This window comes from Hyla sarda, chromosome 5 (assembly GCF_029499605.1).
Source record: "Hyla sarda isolate aHylSar1 chromosome 5, aHylSar1.hap1, whole genome shotgun sequence".
Classification (NCBI taxonomy): Eukaryota; Metazoa; Chordata; class Amphibia; order Anura; family Hylidae; genus Hyla; species Hyla sarda.
Window position 1 is genome coordinate 79,997,414 of NC_079193.1, and position 20,022 is coordinate 80,017,435.

The window sequence follows — 20,022 nt, forward strand, 5'->3', positions numbered from 1 at the left end:
CTACAACTTTCTTACTACATACTCAACAGACCACAAAAATATAAAGAAGATTTTGGAAAAACACTGGGCCACTCTTTTACTGGACCCTTTTCTGAAAGACATTATTCCTTCAAAACCACAGGTGACCTTCAGAAAGAATAAGTCACTTAAAAACATACTGGCACCAAGCAAACTAAAGGAACCTACAAAAACCACCTTTCTGAAAGAAGGACTAGAGGGTTCCTACAAATGTGGAACGTCCGCATGCAAATGTTGCACAAGCATTACGCATCGCAAGAAATCCTTCACTTCGAACATCACAGGCGAAACTTTCCCAATTAAGACTATATTAACATGTAAATCATCCTTTGTTGTCTATCTACTGGAATGCACTTGCAAAAGTCAATATATAGGCCGGACAATCCAGTGTCTTAATGCCAGATTGAACAAACACCGGTTTAATGTAAAAACCGGGTACCAACTGCACAGCGTATCACGCCATGCCTCACTAATGCACAATTGCGATTTTTCACATTTTTCTGTCACCCCGATCGAGCAGATACCAATCACTTGCCACCGACGTTATACGCAACTATGCAGGAGGGAGAACTACTGGATTTTTAAGCTAAAAACCCTTATCCCTCAGGGACTTAATGAATATATTGAAAATCCAACATAAATTGTGAGGATACATTCACTCACCTTGCCGATGTCATTGTGTCCATCCGCTCTTCTCTGGATGCCGGAGCGAGTGGCTGGGCGAGCATCTACAACCCACCTACCAGGGATTCTTGATCATGCCCTGTATCCCCCAAGTGGAAATACACGATGAAGTAGGCGATTCTCGGATTGGCTAAAGCGTCTATCAGGAATTCTAAATACACCCGCCCTCTACTGCTAATCTAAGACGGATTAGGCGACGCCCCCATTGGTCCAAACGTCCACCTATCAGAAACCTCCCATCCCGCAGCATCTTTCTTCATAGACCTTACACTATCAGATAGGCAGTGATCTGATTGGTCCAACCACCCACCCTCGTCACCTAAGAAACCTATGATTGATTTGAATCATATGGTCTCTTACATTCATAATACCTATGTTTACCGCCATACAACTACCCTTCAGCTCATTGATTGGCTGAACAGCCGGCTAACCTGATCTCCTATAGGTTGCAAATGCACACCACGTGACTATATAAACAAAGAGAAGCGCTCTCAACATCAACACAGTACGTCACCCCAATCTCACAATCTGATTGGTTGCCGACTCTACATTGAAAAAAGCGGCAAGTACAAATCCCGACTTACCCGTAAGGACGGTATAGTACGTCATCGCGTATCTATACTCTAATTGGCCGCCCTTTGCACATAGACAAACAGCGGCAAGCCTTAACCACGGCCATTGTGACCATGCCTCACTATCAACACTAGCTAGCCCAAGCCTCGTTCTGAGTCCGTGGCTACCAGGACTAGTACGTAACTGTTAGACTATGTAAAGTGTATTTGCAATGTTTTAAGTAAATTTCAATAATTTACAAGTACCAAACACAATATTCTCTATATTGTTTTCCTAATATAACCATTTTTATTCGAAATGAATATGCAGCACTACTTTTTTCTTATGTTCAACCTTTGACCTGTGCCGGAATGTTTTTTGGCGCCAGATTGTAAATGTATTTATATGTACCACATCCCCTGTCACATCAGACTGCATATGTCCACAATTGAGAAAGGGAGGGCTCACTCCCGAAACGCGTCTTGTCCTGTCTGTACCCCTTTTTGTATGTGTTTCAATAAAATATTGTTACATAATACTCTGGGTACCATCCACTTTCTTGCACCATCCGAGCAGCGCCGACGAAAAGGGTTTTTTCCTGTTTTTTCCTGTTTCTTCATATTGTAAGTTGAGGGATCACTGTAATAATGTGGAGAATGAAAATATGAGAGGTAATGTAGCTAAATGTTATGTTTCTGGGAGCTTCTTCCTTTAATTAACCATGGAATAAACTTCATAATCCAACATAAGCTTCATTTCATCACAACCTGGGGTCATCTGACCATTATAGACAAATGATGGTAATGAGAAGTGATATGTTAGTTATTTTCAGTAATATGTCATATCATCTTTAAAATATTAGTACTGACTTACTGTAAGATGATAGGCTAATTTATATGTACTGTATGTCACACCACAACAAGACATTTATGCACACAGGGACACCACATATGTTTATATTTGTCTATATTATTTTATTTGATAAATAGAAAAAAAGGGGTAATTCAAACTAAGGAAAGGGTTAATTCACATTTATTAGCCTATTTTTTATTTTATTTAATTTTTTTACTTTTCTTTAGTCCCCATAGGGGACTATCACATGCAATCCTTGGATTGCATACACTACTCAATGCCATGCCATAGCATAACATTGTTAAACAGATTTGTAAATTACTTCTATTTAAAAATTTTATCCTTCCAGTGCTTATCAGCTGCTGTATGCTCCAGAGGAACTTTTTTTATTTTCGAATTTCTTTTCGATCTGACCACAGTGCTGCTGACACCTCTGTCCATGTCAGGAACTGTCCAGAGCAGGAGCAAATCCCCATAGCAAACCTTTCCTGCTCGTGGCAGTTCCTGACACCAACATAGGTGTCATCAGAGAGCACTGTGGTCAGATAGAAAAGAAATTCAAAAAGAAAAGAACTTCCTGTGGAGCATACAGCAGCCGATAAGTATTGGAAGGATTAAGAATTTTAAATATAAGTAATTTACAAATCTGTTTAACTTTGTGGCACCAGTTGATTTAAAAAAATATATATATATTTTCCACCGGAGTACCTTTTTAAGGGGTTAATATGTATTTTTTATGTAATCTGCATTATGATTGTAATTTATAGTATAAATGCTGATTATTATAACTCATCGTCAGTTCTGGCCTACCTAAATCAAAGCAACACATAAACCCTTCAATGGATTGCAGCAGATACTGCACCTTTTAACCCCTTTAGGACCACAGGGTTTTCCATTTTTGCACTTTAATTTTTTCCTCCTTACCTTTAAAAAATCATAACTCTTTCAATTTTGCACCTATAAATCCATATGATGGCTTATTTTTTGCGCCACCAATTCTACTTTGTAATGACATCAGTCATTTTACCCCAAAATCTACAATGAAACAGAAAAAAAAATCATTGTGCAACAAAATTTAAGAAAAAACACAATTTTGTACATTTTGGGGGCTTCCGTTTCTACGCAGTACATTTTTCGGTAAAAATGACACCTTATCTTTATTCTGTAGGTCCATACGATTAAAATGATAACCTACTTATATAGGTTTAGTGTTGCTCGCGCATATTCGCAATGCGAACTTTATTCGCGAATATCACATATTCGAGAATATAGCACTATATATTCGCAATTACGAATATTCTTTTTTTTTTCCCACAGTACACATCACAGTGATCATCCCTCTCTGCTTCCAGCTTGTGTGGTGTAAAGAAGGCTCTGATACTACTGTGTGAGACCGCCGGGCGAATTTTCGTATATGCGAAAATCTGCATATGCGAAAATTCGCATATGCAGATTTTCGCATATACGAAAATTAATCGTGAATATTACGAATATTCGTCCATATATTCGCAAAATATCGCGAATTTGAATATGGCCTATGCCGCTCAACACTATATTGATTTTTGTCATGCTTCTGGAAAAAATCATAACTACATACAGGAAAATTTATACATTTAAAATTATCATCGTCTGACCGCTGTAACTTTAATTTTTTTCGCATATGGGGCGGTATGAGGGTACATTTTTTGCGCCGTTACCTGAAGTTTTTATCGTGATCGCTTTTTATTCATTTTTTTATGAAATGAAAAGTGACCAAAAATACGCTATTCTGGGATACGCCAATGACTGTGCGGTTTAATTAAGGATATATTTTTATAATTCGGTAATTTCTGAACGCGGTGATGCCACATATGTTTATTTTTATTTTTAATTAAACAGTTTTTTTTTAAATGGTAAAAGGGGGATGATTCAAACTTTTATTAGGGAAGGGGTTAAATTATGTTTATTAACTTATTTCTCCACTTTTCTTTTTTGCAGTTATAGCTCCCATAGGGGGCTATAACACTGCACACACTGATCTTTTACATTGATCAATGGTTTCTCATAGGAAACCATTGATAGATGATTCTGCTGCTTGACTGCTCATGCTTGGATCTCAGGCACTGAGCAGTTATTCGGCGATCAGACACCAGGAGGCAGGTAAGGGGACCCTCCTCGTGTCCTTCAGCTGTTAGGCTAGGGGGTAGTTTACTTTCACTTTAGATGCGGCTATCAACTTTGAACGCTGTGTCTAAAGGGTTAATAGCATGCTGCACCGCGATCAGTGCTGCGCGCTATTAGCCACGGGTCCTGGCAGTTGTTACAGGTACGCCCTTGATCCTTAACTGGTTAAAGTAACCTAAAGGGGCATCCTAAGTTAACATTACTTATCCGCTAGCCACATGATAGAGGAAAAGTGTCAGATTGTGGGGATCTGACCTCTGGGCCCCCATGCGATCTCCAGGACTGGGCTCCAGGTCTTTGTAATCAATGAAGCAGCGTGCTTCAAGTAAGCATACTGCCACACCAATTTCTATGTGAGCTGCTCAAGGTAGACAAGGATTGTACTTGGCCATTTTTGATAGCTCCAATAAATGCCGCTGAGTGCACATTCGTGACATGGTGCACTATTGATAACAAGGAACTGAGGCCCTATTTAGAATATGGAGGCTAAAAAGCAGAAACAAGATCGGAGCAGGATCCTAGTGCATTAACCCTGGTAAAGCAGTGGTGTAAGGTAGAAGACAGTTATGCGCACTGAGGTTGGTTATGCTTGGAGCACAACATCTATCAAGGCATGAAACACAGGGATAGGTCAGCAGCACTGGAGAACCTGATCTCTTTAGGATGTCAGCAAACAGTAATGGTACTTGGAACAGGAAACAATCTCCAGTCTTGGCACTTCTCCCAATCAAGTTTTAATAATTCCCCTGTACCATACCGCGCCCAAGCACCTCTCTCCAGCTGTCACATTTGTCACATGCTGCTCCATTCTCGCAGTGTGAGAGCTGCGGGGAGGCGATCTCCGGGCGCCAGCGCGATGATGTGACCTCATCGCGCCGGCCTGCCGTGGAGGGCGTCCCCACGGCTCACACTGCAAGAATGCAGCAGCGTGTGAGAAATGTGAGGGAATGGTGGAACGGGACAGCTGACAGCTCCTGCTCCACCATGCTATAGTACAGGAGGGGCAACAATCTCAGGGGGCAATTGCCCCATTGCCCATCCCCCCCCCTGGATCTTCCACTGGCAGCATGGAGGTGATAGAGTAGGGGTCTCAAACTCAAATAATCTGGGGGCCACTGGAAGTAGCAGCTGGGTGAGGTTGGGTCGCATGTGCCCCTTACATATAATGCCTCCATCATGTGCCCCTTTCATATAATGCCCCCATCATTGCCCCTTACATATAATGCCCTCATCATGCTCCCCTCATCATCCACCAGCAATACCTCCCACCAGAAGTAGCACCACCATCATCATCTACCAGCAACCCCCCCATTCCCCCTTCCCCTGTGTGGTAATAGCATGAGCTTATGGATAATGGGGGTGCTATTTCTGGGGGGGGGGGGCATTAGGCAGGCAGCAGTTTCCCTACATTAGGAAGGTAGCGGTTTCCCCATATTAGGAAGGTAGCGGTTTCCCCACATTAGGTAGGTAGTATGTTCCCCACATTAGGTAGGTAGCGGTTTCCCCACATTAGGTAGGTAGCAGTTTCCCCACATTAGGCAGTAGCAGTTTCCCCACATTAGGTAGTGGCAGGTTCCCCAAATTAGGTAGTGGTAGGCTCCCCACATTAGGTAGTAATGTGTAGGTCCATACGGTTGCAAGGATACCCAATTTATATAGGTTTGATTTTATTTTACTACAAAAAAATTATAACTACATGCACCAAAATTAATATGTTGAAAAATGTCCTCTTCTGACCCCTATAACTTTTGAATTTTTCCATATAAGGGGCGGTATGAGGGCTAATTTTTTTGCGCGTGATCTGAAGGTTTTATCGGCACCATTTTTGTTTTGATCGAACTTTTTGATCACTTTTTATTAATTTTTTTATGGTATAAAAAGTGACCAAAAATACGCTATTTTGGACTTTGGAATTTTTGTTTACGTGTACGCCATTGACTGTGTGGTTTAATTAATTTTGTATTTTCATAGTTTGGACATTTTTGCACTCGGGGATAGCACATATGTTTATTTTTATTTGCACTGTTTTTTTTTTATGGGAAAAGGGTGGTGATGCAAACTTTTATTAGGGAAGTGGTTAAATCACATTTATAACACTTTATTTTCCCTTTTACCCCTATTACCCATAGGGGACTATAACATTGCACAAACTGATTTCCTACACTGATCACTGCCATACAATAGCATGGTATTGATGAGTGTTATCGCCGCTCGACTGCTTCTGCCTGGATCTCAGGCACGGAGCAGTCATTCGGCGATCGGACAGCGAAGAGGCAGGTAGGGATCCTCCTTGTGTCCTGCAAGTTGTTCGGGACTCTGAGATTTAGAGATGAGTGATCGAAGCTGACGAATCCGAATTCGTTACGAATTTCATGGAAAATTTTATTCGCAATGAATGCGAATATCGCCGCTATTCTATCGCACAAATCGCTTCATTAAACTCCATTTAGTGCGGCCCAGGCTCCTGTGCATCTAAAATGGTGGATCCACATGTGAGGACATGGGGCAAGGAACTCTGTGAATGCTGGACAGCAAGGCGGGAATGTGGGTAGGTGGGATGAACCTGAATCACATGCTGGATGCAGCCTATCAGCAGCCAGTAACCCCTGTGATGTCACAGCCCTGTATAATTGGCAGCCATATTCTGGCTAGTCACTTCATTCATTACACTGCAGAGAGATAGGACGGACATCGCTGTGTGTGTGTGTCACACAGAAAAGCTTTTTCCAGCAGCGTTTCACCTCCTAGTCACATCAGCGTTCTGGTGGACAGAGAGCAGTGCTTTTTTTCATTGAAAATAATTTTTACTGCAGCCATTAACCTCCCAGTCACTTTCTACAGCATTGTATTACAGAGAGGGGCAGATAGCTGTGTGTTGCCTCATACATTTCAACAAGTTGCCTCAACTTCATAAACTATAGCAGAGGATGGAAGAATAATTTTTCAGCACAATTCTGTGTCTTTGTTCCACAACAAATGGTCTGCTGGTTATACTAGTCTGTAGAGGGTATAATACACAGCAGTCCATTCCTAATAGTCTTAATTTTGGGTTTAGTACACAGCAGTGCTGCAGCACTGTTGTGTACTGCTGGTGTTGTGCAAAAATAAATTTTTTAAGCATACTGTAGCGCATTTTTCTGCCCTCATAAGTGCATACCACATACCTACATCTAAGTAGTGTACTATTTTGTACCTGTTAATCTGTCAAGGGCCTAGGTACTGTTAAAGTCCAGGCAAAAGTAATCACCGGCTGGTGTTTTACTAAAATATGTTTTTTGAAGCGTACTGTAGCGCATTGTTCTGCCCTCATAAGTGCATACCATATACGTACATCTAAGTAGTGTACTATTTTGAAATTCTGGAGCCAAACGTGCCCGGAGGAGATCACCTGCTTCGCGGCAGCCTACTTCCCAGGAGGTAGTGCAACAAGGGTTCCTGGAGACGGCAGCAGTAGCAGTCAATTAGTGCGAACTGTTGGTGGGAAAATCAGCTACTCGGCGGTGTGGCAGTTTTTCATCAAGCATCCGGAGGAGGTTCACATAGTCATATGCAAGATTTGTCGGCAGAAGGTGAAGCGTGGTCAGGGTCCCAATGTTGGCACCACGGCCCTGCTTCAACATATGCTGCGCTACCACAAAGTGGCCTGGGAGAACCGTGGCTCTGATGTTGTGGTCCAGCCTGCTGCATCACCCAGAGACACGCCACTCCCTCTTTCAGCCAGCCAAGGCTCCACCACCTCAGCCGAAGGGAGCTGTGTGTCATACCCTCCTTTTGTCGCTCCAGATGCTCCTCCTTCTCCTACATTTAGTCAGTCATTCCGCCAGCAACCCATCGGTGAAGCCATGTCCAAGAGACAACAGTATGCACGGTAGTGCCGACGTCTGGAGCTATAACTATGGTAAGGGACAATACATGTCTTTTACGGCTCTCTGGGTGAATGTGGTTCCTGCACAGCCAAAGCACCAACCTGGACAGGTCAGGCCGCTTTCTCCTCCATGCTCTCAGGCCATTGGTCCTGTGACAGTTGTGACTCCGCCTCCTCATCCTCTACCGTGCCCTCAGCCTCCACTGCACAGACAAGTCTCAGTGCCCCTTCAGCATACCATGTGTGCAGGAAACGGCGGTGTCACATTGTTCTTCACATGGTTTGCCTTGGTCAATGGAGTCACACAGGGGAGGAACTGCTAAAAGTAATTCATAAAGAAATCGGAGCATGGATTGCTCCACAAAACCTGGAAATGGGAACCATGGTGACTGACAACGGGAAGAATATCTTGTCTACGCTGCGACAGGGAAGGCTGAACCATGCGCGCTGCATGGCACACGTGTTCAATCTCGTTGTCAAGCGGTTCCTGTTCCCCCCATTTGCAAGACATCCTAACAATGGGAAGGAAACGGTGCATGCACTTCAGCCACTCGTACACCGCAGAGCACACCCTCCTTGAGCTGCAGTGTCAGAACGGTATCCCCAACATAGTCTGATTTGCCATGTTGCCACACGTTGGATTTCCACCCTCCATATGTTGGACCGACTATACGAACAGAGAAAAGCCATCACCGATTTCTTGATGATCCAAGCGGATAGGGGGACTCCCCTCTGTAACTTCAATGTAAACCAGTGGCAGCTCATACATGACAGCTGCCGTTTGTTCAGGCCCTTTGAGGAAGCCACATTATTAGTAAATCGCCAGGATTACGGGATGAACGACATCATTCCACTGCTTCATTTCCTACAACACATGTTGAAAATGATGGCTGGTCAGGGCAATGGAGATGTGGCACCTACATCTCACGGCCACATGAGCCCTGTGGGAGCTGAACTGGAAGAGGAGGAGGAGCACAGTGGAGCACTATTTAGGTTTTGCCTAATGGGCAGTTTTTCTAGTAATCTGACAGGAGAGGAGGAGCAGGAGCAGTCAGGAGCTAGAGGGTTATGAGGAAGGCGAGACAGAGGACCCAGACACACTGTGGCAGTATGCAGTGGAGATGGAGGCAGGGAGTCCCTCCAAGTCACTTGCACAAATGGCACGGTGCATGCTCACTTTCTCGCGTAGTGATCGCCGAATTGTCACCCTTCGTCAGCGGGATGACTTCTGGCTCTCCACCTTATTGGACCCTCGCTACCGCCACAAAATGGGGGCCTTTTTTTACACCCACTGAGAGGGAGGACAAACTGACCAACTACAGAGGCATCCTACGTAGTCAGTTGGCCAATGCCTATTGGCGCCATTGTCCATCCTCTTGCAGGTCTGACTCTGGGGGCCCTCTGTGCTCAGCTTCCACTGCAATGGCTGCTGGGGTGGGGTGGCAGGAGCAGTACCAGCTCCATCAGCAGCAGCCTGAGTCTACAGTTACTGATGAGTATCTTTCTTCACCCGCATAGTGAAGCAACTCATCAGCAGCAGGTAGACCTGGAGCAGGGCCTGAACCAGCAGGTGGTGGCATACCTTGACATGCCCATGCCAACACACCTTGAAGATCCGCTGGACTTCTGGGCAGCCAAATTTGTGGCTACAACTAGTAGAGTTTGCCCTGGAAAAGCTATCCTGCCCAGCCAGTAGTGTGCCATCAGAGCGGGTGTTTAGTGTGGCCATAGTCACCCCAAGAAGAACTTGTCTGTCCACAAAAAATGTGGAGGGACTGACCTTTGTGAAGATGAATCAGGCATGGATCAGCCAGGATTTCCACCCACCAATGCCTGATGCATCAGAGGAAATTGACCATGGTGCCACACCAACACTTCACAAATATGGATAGTGCCAAACAGATTTAAGGCGCTGCTCCCCAGTTACAAACATTCCTCTGCATCAGACCTTTTTTCACCCATCTTCGTCACCAGGTACTGGTATTGCCACCCACCGCACCACTCTGTAACCAGATCACTTTCAGGACTCCTGATGTTGCTGCAACCTCCAGGCTGTCTCATTCAGCCACTATATCATCTCCTCATGCTTCTGCCAACTCCAGGCTGTGCCATTCAGCCACTATATGGTGTCCTCATGTTTCAGCCACCTCCAGGCTGTGCCATTAAGCCACTATATGGTCTCCTCATGCTTTAGCCAACTACAGGCTGTGCCATTCAGCTACTATATGGTCTCCTTATGCATCTGCCAACTCCAGGCTGTGCCATTCAGCCATTATATGGTCTCCTCATGCCGCCAACTCCAGGCTGTGCTATTCAGCCACCATATGTTCTTCTCATGCTGCCGCCAACTGCAGGCTGTGCCATTCAGCCACTATATGTTCTACTCATGATGCCACCAACTCCAGGCTGTGCCATTCAGCCACTATATGGTCTCCTAATGCTTCTGCCAACTCCAGGCTGTGCCATTCAGCCACTGTATGGTCTCCTCATATGCCACCAACTCTAGGCTGTGCCATTCAGCCACTATATGTTCTACTCATGCTGCCGCCAAATCCAGGCTATGCCATTCAGCCACTATATTGTCTACTCATGTGCCGCCAACTCCAGGCTGTGCCATTCAGCCACTATATGGTCTCCTCATCTGCCGCCAACTCCAGGCTGTGCCATTCAGCCACTATATGGTTTACTGATGCTGCTGGTGCTGGGACATTACCTACAAATTTTCATGGTAGCACTTGCTACCATAAATCTTCAATTTAAATTTTAAAATTCATCTTTTAATCTTAAGGATTGTGAGGCCCTATGGTCTCCTCATGCTGCCGTGAGCTGTAGGCTGTGTCATTCAGCCACTGTATGGTTTACTGATGCTGCTCTGCCTGGGACATTACCTACAAATTTTCATGGTAGCAATAGCTAGGCTAGGGATTGTGAAGCCCTATGGTCTCCTCATTTTGCCGCAAGCGGCAGGCTGTGTCAGTCAGCCACTTTATGGTTTAATGATGCTGCTGGACCTGGGACATTACCTACATATTTTCATGGTAGAACTAGCTACCATAAATCTTCAATTTAAATTTTAAAATTCATCTTTAAATGGTCACTCTCATTAAAACGAATTTTTGCTAATGCACTCCTTATGGAAAATAGAAAATATTTCTAATATACTTTGTTTTAAAAAAAAAAGACGTTTTCTAGGTTTTATTTGGGTCCAGCCTCATCCAATCATCGCTCCTCTCACACTTAACTGCCATATGCTGTTGGTTGGACACACTCCCCTCAGCACTCCAGACTGCACTTCCTGTGTTTGGGCTTCAATCCAAAGTCTGTGTATGAGATGGGGAAAAATGTGCTCTTGAGCTTTTTTAAGCAGAAATGAAACAGAAAACTTCATTTTTTTTTTTTACACAAGGTATATTAGAAATATGTTTTATTTACCGTAAGGAGTGCAATAGCAAAAATTAGTTTTAGTGAGAGTGACCATTTAAATCTTAGGGATTGAGAGGCCCTACGGTCTCCTCATGTTGCTGCAAGCTGCAGGCTGTGCCATTCAGCCACTATATGGTCTCCTCTTGCTGCCGCCAATTCCAGGCTGTGTCATTCTGCCAGATCATGGTCTCCTCATGCTGCTTCCACCTCTAGGCTCTGTCATTGTGCTGCCATGTGACTCCTTGTTAGTTTGGGTTTTGTCGTCATACAATATTAGTTCAAAGTAAACACTAGGACATTAAACTTGGGAATCTAATATAAATCTTAAATTGAAATAAATAAAAAAAATCAATGTAATCGTTCAAGACTGAGGCCCTATGGTCATCGACATCATATTACCTGTGGAATTATCACAAGAATTCAATGAAACAGCTTGGAGCGATAACAATGAGCCATAACCGATGAAATGAGACATTCACACTTTCACAGTCAGGGGGGTGCTGAGAGGCAGGGGCTGGAACAGGTGGTATCTCGCCTGGCGGAGGACCACCAGCTGGATTTTAAGATACAAGCACGAGCTTTTTCACTGCAGCCACTTTCAGCTTTATGTGCCTACTTATCCAATCGCACAGAAGCTGAATATGCTCCTGTCCAAGTTGCTGGTACTGCAGTCCCTCCCTTTTCAAGTGGACACTCAGAGTATGGGGGTGTGCTGAGAGGCAGGGGCTGGAACAGTTGGTAGCTCGCCTCGTGGCGTACCACCAGCTCGATGCTCACCAGAATGAGTAATCCAAAAATGTAAATAAATTAAAATTAAATGAAATAAAAATTACATAATAAATCTGCCACATCCAGAAGCTCTACGGCAGTGATTCTAATAGCGATGCCTGTAATTTGCACGTCATACTGAATAACAGTATTATTTCACTAACACAGCACACTCCCTATGCGTGTTAGAACAAAGCAGTGTTCTATACCCCTATTGAGGACCTCTGTAGGCCAGAAATAGCCATTTTTAATACAGATTCACAGCAAATAAATTTGGACTGAACCAAAATTTTTTGGGAAAATTCGGCGAATCTGCTGAATCGAATTTTTCTAAAGTTCGCTCATCTCTACCGCGATTTCATTACTTTCATTTTAGATGCAGCGATCAAACTTTGTTTGATCAAACTTAGTTTGATCGCCGCGTCTAAAGGGTTAATGTCGGACATCAGCCCGGTCGGCGAAGTCTGGCATTAGCTGTGGGTCCTGCTTGCCTATAGCAACCGTGACCCACCGGGTATGATGCGAGCTCACCTGCTGAGCGCGCGTCATACCTCGGGAGTCGCAAATGGATGTTAATGAATGTCCATTTGCGGCAAGAGGTTAAATGATACACTTGAACAGCATATTTTCATTTACATCATTTTCAGTGATTTATTCCATTTGGGAAGAGTGAAAACCCTAAGGATTTCTAGATGTTTTAAGAAACATATGAGCTTTGTTATAAATTATTTAGCTGTCCCGAAACAGCTGAGAAGTCTCTAAAAGTTGCTGGGATTTCTTCCATAAAAACTGTATTATATTTGATATATTTAGTCTTTTTTTCCATTAAAGTACTAAACATGCCTGACTCTGCTTAGCATCCGATATCAGACAAGTGTAGGCATTCTTAGGGTGGTAAGGCTATAGGCAATATAGCTAAAGTTTAATTATTTAATTCATTTGAAATTTTCTTGATCAGATCGGCCCACAAAACTCTCTTTGTTAAAGTCATATTCCCATTATAAAGGGGTATAATATTTAATTTAACCCACAATCCAGATATATAAAGGACTATGGGGGAGATTTATTTAAACCAGTCCAGAGGAATCAGCGCACTTCTTTCATTTTTCAATTAGAGGGGCAAAGGTTTAAAAGTAATATCAGGAAGTATTACTTTACTGAGAGAGTAGTGGATGCATGGAATAGCCTTCCTGCAGAAGTGGTCACTGCAAATACAGTGAAGGAGTTTAAACATGCATGGGATAAACATAAAGCTATCCTTCATATAAGATAGGGCCAGGGACTATTGATAGTGTGGTGTCCCAATACCACATTCTATACGGTACTTGTTTATTTATGGGTCCCCATAGCCAGAGTCCCTAGGACTTAGGGATCCCTCTTAGCCAGTCTACCCCTAGTCGCCTCTATTCTAGTGTATGAATCTCTAATTTATGCATAGGTTAATGTAAATAGGATAGTATATGTAAATAAATGGTTAATTACTTGTTTCCATGGCGTCGCAGGGCCTTCTGGTCATGTGATGCATTCCAAGCCTCACTATGGATACGTTCCAGGCCTCACTTTGGTATTTCTAGCCTCGTTTTGGTTTCATTATGTGTATAGGACCTGTATAGGAAGTCAGATGATCACCCAGAAGCCTGTGTGACGGTGAGTGACAGCTGACCTTGGACCTATCAAATTAGGCTCCGCCCCCTGTCCATATAAGGGATGCGGCAGCCATTTTAACGAGCAACATCTCTCTATAGATCCTGCGCTGCTAAAAAAACGTGAGTTAGGCCCAAGCCTTGCAGCAACGGCCGATCCTTAGCAAATATAGAGTGTATCAATCCCCAAACACTCTGCGGGACCACCGGACCTAATCTACTCCTAAATCCGGACGGATCCACGCACCAATTACCTTGATTCTATTAACCTGCAAAAGACACAAGGTCCGAGGCAACTGTCAGTCATTGAATTCTATAGAAGTGTATTGCAGAGACTGTAACTGTATTCTGAATGTACTGCAATTTCAAGAGTAAAGCTTACTTCAGTTCAAGTTTAACTCCAGTGTGGACCTTCAGTCATTACCTGCATACGCCTGTCGTTTCTGGGAAGGGTGGCGATAGGCCGAAGCTATACCTCAGTAATATCAGCCCTCACCCTGGCGTCACGAGTGACAGGGTTAATATTAACCCCTCATATACCGATACCACCATACACCCCCCCCAAGGGCTACTACAATAGGATTCAGATTATTGGCCTAATGGTTCTTATCTGCCGACACATTCTATGTATCTATGTTTTACAAGGCCTCTGCAAAGTGAAAGAAGCGATCTGATTGGTTGCTATGAGCAACTGGGCAACTTTTCCTCTGGACAGGTTTTGATAAATCTCCCCTATGACTCCCTCCTCCCAGGGATCAGTGTGTGGATCTTTTTGTCTTGCTCCTATGTGTGCCTTAGGCGTGGATCATGTGATTCTCTTCTTTACAGAGAGCTGGCTTGTTGTTGCATCCTCTCACAAGCCAGGCCCCTGACTGACGTCACAGATCTGTCTCGTGACCAGTGCATGGCAATGGTGGTAAGAGGGACTCTAGGACTGTGGGAAACTTTAATATTCAGCAACGCATACTGAACCACCAAAAAACACGAGCAAGAGAAGACTGGAACAGAGGGGATTTGTTTTTTTGGTGGGATACACCAATTAAACCCTTTATTTTGTTATGCCCTATCCATTTTTCCCAGTTTTCAAGGCCCCCACAAAGAATTGTACACCCCTTGCACTTGTGCAGCCAAGCCCTCCATACATTGTCTTTGCGGCCACCTAACATTGCAGACTTCAGGCTACGGCGACTCCATCAAGAATGGAGGGAACGTTGTCTCTCCACAAATCATTCCAGGGACAATTTTGTCCCTGTTCTTGGTATTGGTGGGGGTCCCAGCGGTTAAACCCCCACTAATCAGCTTGTTATCCTCTATCACGTACATATCGGGACAGAAAATGGGAATTCCTATATATTCCTGTGACTCAACAGGTCAGAGCTCTTTTAGGGGTTTAAAGGGTCCTATGAATTAGGCAGGGAGTTTTAAAAATTACTGATGTGTATTTATTACATGGTGAAATTACATAAATGAACCAGAATCCTCTTTTTAGACGAATTCTAAGGAGCAGGAAATGATACATAACATTACAGTCATTTGGTATTTCCAAAAATAGGCTGCACTGTACCTACTGTACATTTAGATTCTTTTTGCTCTTAAAATAGCTCTTTGTAAGGAAAAGATAATATATTTTTACTTAATATCAATACTCACATAGTTTATATACATAAAGAATATAACATAATAAGTAATGTCATGATGACCTTGGACTAAACAATAATTTGTTCCTTTATAGTGAAATAATATATCACATTCCTTACATTAAATGAGAAGCATTGCCTTGTATTACAGCCCACAGTGGCATTTAGAGCTTTGTTGATTGATTGGACCCAGAAGACAGTTTTCTGATATAACCATAAGAGATTAAAGTCCCCATGGGCAGTCCGGATGCACTGTGTCATGTGATGTGTCACTCCACCTTAGGCCTGATACCATTAGGCTTTACTCATTTAGGGTTTATTTAGCTTCTTTCACATCATTCTCTATGCTTCACTTCAGTATGAAAGAGATTTTTCTTCTTCAGATTACTGTGTATGATATAGAATATACTTACTACAGAAAAGTGGAAGTTCAACCTCTGTACAGGAAAACTATGTGAGCCATAAGATCTAGATAAACCCCAGGTTGGAAAATGAGTTGTCAAATACCAGGCATTCTATTTAAAGGAGTACTCCAGCAAAAAATAACTTATCCCCTATCCACAGGATAGAGAATAAATAGATGATCGCAGGGGGATCTGACCACTGGATGGGACCAGGCGCTCTCAGTGAGGAGCGTGTTTCGTCTAGTAAACTGCCTGCGCACCATTCATTTCTTTGGGAGCTCCAATGTTCCCTGTACTCAGGTCTTTTGGCGCTCCCATAAGAACAAATGGAACTCATAACACCCTTCTCACTGAGCACTGGGTCGCCTCTTAGTGATCGCAAGGGGCCCCAGTGGTCAGAGCCCCTGCAATTAGCTACTTATTCCCTATCCTGTAGATAGGGGATAAGTTATTTTACACCAGAGATCTCCTTTAAATCCTTTACTCCAAAATCAGGTACACGTACGTGGTGATTAGGGATAACTTCCCGCATCATCACATACATGTACCTGATGGAAATAAACTGTCACAGCGCCGCCGGGAGCTGTGACAGTTTATTGAGCAAGGCTGTGCTGCACAGCACAGCCGAGCTCCCCTGAAGCAGGCCAGGGACCAATCGCAGCGGTCCCGACCGGCGACCGCTGCTATTGGTCCGTAAGTACAGACAGATCAATAGCAGGGATCTGGCAGGGGTCTCCTCTTTCCCCCTCTCCCCCATTGCTTCACTGTGTGTAGCGATCGATGGGGAGGGGGGCCCCATCGGAGAAGGCCACCCATCTGAATTAACCCTGTAGACGCTGCGGTCACTGTGACTGCAGCTTCTATTAGGGCTACAGAGGGAGGGAGCTCCCTCTGTCACCGATCGGCGTTTTGCAAAGTAAAAGCAGAGCGCTGATGGTTTCCATGGCAACCAGAGGCCTGACACTGGCCTCCGTTGTCGTGGCAACATGAACGATCAGTCCCTAACTGATCTATCCTATGCCTGTCAGTACTGACAGATATAAGCATAATTCAATGGAGTACAGATGTGTACTCCATTGAATTATGTGTATAATAGTAAAAATAAAAGGAAAATAATGTTAAAAAATATAAAAATAATAAAATAAATTATATATATATGTAATAGTCACCCCAAATAGTCCCCCCAAATACATCAACATGTCCTGCAAAAAAAGAGTCCTCACACAATTGTGTCAGTGAAAAATTAAAAAGTTACAGCTCACAGAATACGGCGACTTACAAACATGATTTTAAAAAAAAATATAGTTTTTATGCCATAAATGCCATAAACTAAAATATAAAAAAAATACAGTATATAAATTTGGTATCGCCGTGACCGTATCAACCTGCAGTGCAAAGTTAACATGTCATTTATACCTCATGATAAACGACCTATAAAAAATAAACAAATAACAACCACAGAATAGATTTTTTTATGTATACCACCATATAAAAAATAAAAAAAACGATCAGGGTGTCACATGTACCCCAGAATGGTACCAATGAAAGCGTCAACTTGTCTCCCAAAAATATTTTTGCACCCCTAGGCCCCTGTAATTTTTTATGATGCCAACAAAATATCTATATATAAACTAAAAGGATGCCCCAAAATCCACACAGCGCAACTTCATGTCTGAGGCCTGTGTGAGAGACACGTAGCGCACAAAGGCCACATATGGGACATTTCTAAGTACGTCAACACGTCAACACGTCAACACCTACTATGTTACAGAAAAAAAGGGATTAAAATTAAAAATCTGCAAAAAAATTTAATTTTTAAATTCCGCCTCCACTTTGCTTTTTTTTCTGTGAAACGCCTAAAGGGTTGATAAGCTTCTTTAATGTCATTCTGACTACGTTAAGGGGTGCAGTTTAAAAAATGGGGTGATTTATGGGGGTATCTAACGTATAGGCCCCTAAATTCCACTTCAGATCTGGAAATCTGGAAAATTGCTGCTAAACCTTCTAACATTCTAAAAAAGTAAAAGAATGTTTACCAAATGATGCAGACATAAAGTGGACATATTGTAGATGTGTATTAATCATTGAAGGGGTATTCCAGGACAAAACTTTTTTTTTTTATATGAACTGGCTCCAGAAAGTTAAACAGATTTGTAAATTATACAATGTAAAGAGATAGCGTGCACTCACCGTGGGTAAACAGCTGCAGGCCCGAGGTCCGGGATCACCACGACATAGACGGAGACGGTAAGGGGCCTCTGAGCGCCCCTTACCGTCTCCGTCTATGTCGTGGTGATCCCGGACCTCGGGCCTGCAGCTGTTTACCCACGGTGAGTGCACGCTACCTCTTTACATTGTATTGTTTGATACTTTATCTAGTGTGTGCACCCCGCAGGTGCTGCATTGTTACTTATCGGGTCCGGAGGCTGCCAGTGTACACCAGCGGTATCGTATATCTGCATGTTTAGCTGCACGGTGTGCTCTCTCCCTTTCTAGTGGCTTAAGATTTGTAAATGACTTCTATAAAAAAATCTTAATCCTTCCAATAATTATCAGCTGCTAAAGTTGAGTTGTTCTTTTCTGTCTGGCAACAATGCTCTCTGCTGACATTTCTGCTTTTCTCGGGAACTGCACAGAGTAGAAGAGGTTTACTATAGGGATTTGCTTCTACTCTGGTCAGTTCCCGAGACAGGTGTCATCAGAGAGCACTTAGACAGAAAAGAACAACTCAACTTCAGCAGCTGATAAGTACAGAAAGGATGAAAGGGGTTCTCCACTTCTTTAACCTTCTTTGGCCAGTTAGTTAGTACTGTGGCTATATGTCATTAACGCTTTCTTTCCTGTTGCTAACGCTATTATATGTAGTTTTTTTTTAACCTTTTTTAACAGACTCGGAAGCTGGTTAATTCCTTAGTTTGCTGGCTTGCCTCGACCACTTTTAGTGTTAACAATCCCCCAGCGCGTCAGGCTCAAGGCTGCTTTCACAATGGCACATGCGCAGATGACCCTCACGATCGAGGATGAACTGCGCATGCGCCAATCACCGGAGCCGATTCGCCGCAAGCAGCCCAATCAGCATTCAGCTTAGAAGAAGCTGAAAGTAAGGAGGTGCACGCTTATAACGGCAGAATATTCATTAGCGCGGGAGGCGGGCACGAACGGAGTGAGGGGCAGGCCGGCCTCCCACACAACACCCTGCAGGGTGACGTATCGATGGCAAGATGGCGGCGGGAGAAAAAAAAAGTGGTCGAGGCAAGCCAGCAAACTAAGGAATTAACCAGCTTCCGGGTCTGTTAAAAAAGGTAAAAAAACAAACACATATAGTAGCGTTAGCAACAGGAAAGAAAGCGTTAATGACATATAGCCACAGTACTAACTAACTGGCCAAAGAAGGTTAAAGCAGTGGAGAACCCCTTTAAGATTTTTTAATGGAAGTAATTTACAAATCTTTGAACTTTGAAGACTTCAATAATGCATATCTATTTTTTACGGCATGGTGAGTGCAGACATTATTTCCTTCTCCTTGTTGGTAATTTACAAATCTGTTTAACTTTCTGGAGCCAGTTGATATTAAAAAAAAAGTTTTTTCCTGGATAACCCCTTTAATTTGGTGCGGCATGACTATTTATCGTACGATCAGAAAATGTAAAATCTAGAAAAATGCTAATTTTTCATTTTTTTGCAATTTTTTTTTTTACAAAAACGACGAAATATATCAATCAAAATGTTACCACTAATGAAAAGTGCACTATGTCACGAAAAAAAACTATCTAAGAATGGCTTTCATGAGTGAAAGCGTTCCAAAGTTACCAAATAAGTGGATGCATGTCAGATTTTTAAAATTTGCCTTGGTCATTAAGGTCAAAACAAGCTAAGGAGTAAAGGGGTTAAATGACAATAAAATATCTGACCTCTTAGGTACAAGCCCTAACTTATTGCATCACGTACATAGTGCTATGTTGGAATGCATAGCTAAGCACTTGGCCGTGATTAAATATTATTTTACTCTGTTA

At 43.1% G+C, this 20,022-nt stretch overlaps 1 long non-coding RNA gene across 1 annotated transcript in view; it reads right to left on the reverse strand.

The window, feature by feature from the left end:
• The window catches only part of LOC130273265 (uncharacterized), a 61,135-nt gene that overhangs the window by 40,455 nt on the left and 658 nt on the right, over window positions 1–20,022 (reverse strand). The gene's annotated exons all lie outside the window — the stretch shown is intronic.